Source organism: Cervus canadensis, chromosome 14 (assembly GCF_019320065.1).
Source record: "Cervus canadensis isolate Bull #8, Minnesota chromosome 14, ASM1932006v1, whole genome shotgun sequence".
Taxonomy (NCBI): Eukaryota; Metazoa; Chordata; class Mammalia; order Artiodactyla; family Cervidae; genus Cervus; species Cervus canadensis.
The window spans coordinates 43450078-43451967 of NC_057399.1; positions in this window are offsets into that span (position 1 = coordinate 43450078).

Genomic DNA, 1890 nt, shown 5'->3' on the forward strand with positions numbered 1-1890 from the left:
TGTAAGTTAAATAAGCAGGGTGACAAATGTAGCCTTGATGTACTCCATTCCCATTTCGAATCAGTTCATTTTTCCATGTCCGGTTCTATCTTCTTGACCTGCATACAGGTTTCTCAGGAGGCAGGTAAGGTGGTCTGGTAGTCCCATCTCTTTAAGAATTTTCCACATTTTGTTGTGATCCACACAGTCAAAGGATTCACATAGTCAGTGAAACAAATAGATTTTCTGGGAATTCCCTTGCTTTTTCTATGACCCAACAGATGTTGGCAATTTGATCTCTGGTTCCTCTGCCTTTTCTAAATCCAGCTTGTACATCTGGTAGATCTTGATTCACATATTGTTGAAGCCTAGCTCGGAGAATTTTGAGCATTACTTTGCTAGCATGTGAAATGAGTCAAATTGCATGGTGGTCTGAACATTCTTTGGCATTTCCCTTCATTGGGATTAGAATGAAAACCTATCTTTTCCAGTCCTGTGGCCACTGCTGAGTTTTCCAAATTTGCTGGCATGTTGAGTGTAGCACTTTAACAGCATCATCTTTTAGTATTTGAAATAGCTTAGCTGGAATTCCATCACCACTAACTTTGTTGGTAGTAATGCTTCCTAAGGCCTGCTTGACTTAGCACTCCAAGATGTCTGCCTCTAGGTGAGTAATCACACCCAGATAATCATCTGGGTCATGAAGATCTTTTTACCCATCCAAGTACTAACCAGGCCCGACCCTGCTTAGCTTCCGAGATCAGACGAGATCGGGGGCGTTCAGGGTGGTATGGCCATAGACGAAGATCTTTTTTGTATAGTTCTTCTATGTATTCTTGCCACCTCTTCTCAATCTCTTACACTTATGTTAGGTCTTTGCTGTTTCTGTCCTTGATTGTGCCCATCTTTGCATGAAATGTTCCTTCATATCTCTAATTTTCTTGAAGAGATCTCTAGTCTTTCCCATTCTATTGTTTTCCTCTATTTCTTTGCATTGTTCACTTAAGAAGACTTTCTTATCTCTCCCTGCTATTCTCTGGAACTCTGCATTCAGGTGGGTTTATCTTTCCCTTTATCTTTTGCCTTTCACTTCTCTTCTTTTCTCAGCTATTTTAAGGCCTCCTCAGACAAGCACTTTGCCCTCTTGCATTTCTTTTCTTGCAGATGGTTTTGATCACCGCCTTCTGCACAGTGGTACAAACCTCCATCCATAGTTCTTCAGGCACTCTCTCATCTAATTCCTTGAATCTATTTGTCACTTCCACTATAGTATAATCATAAGGAATTTGATTTAGGACATACGTGAATGGTGTAGTGGTTTTCCCTGCTTTCTTCAATTTAAGTCTGAATTTTGCAATAAGGAGTTCATGATCTGAGCTACAGTCAGCTCCAGGTCTTCTTTTTGCTGACTGTATAGAGCTTCTCCATCTTCAGCTGCAAATAATATAGTCAATCTGATCTTGGTATTGACCTTCTGGTGATGTCCATGTGTAGAGTTGTCTCTTGTATTGTTGGGAGAGGGCATTTGCCATGACCAGTGTATTCTCTTGGCAAAATTCTGTTAGCCTTTGTCCTGCTTCATTTTGTACTCCAAGGCCAAACTTGCCTATTACTCCAGGTGTCTTTTGACTTCCTGCTTTTCATTCCAGTCCCCTGTGATGAAAAGGACATCTATTTTTAGTGTTAGTTCTTTATTGTAGGTCTTTATCGAATATTTCAATTTCAGCTTCTTTGACATTAGTGGTTGGAACATAGACTTGGATTACTGTGATGTTGAATGGTTTGCTTTGGAGAACAGAGGTCATTCTGTCATTTTTGAGACTGTACCCAAATACTGCATTTCAGAGTCTTTTGTTGACTATGAGGACTACTGCATTACTTCTAAGAGATTCTTGCCCACAGTCATAGATA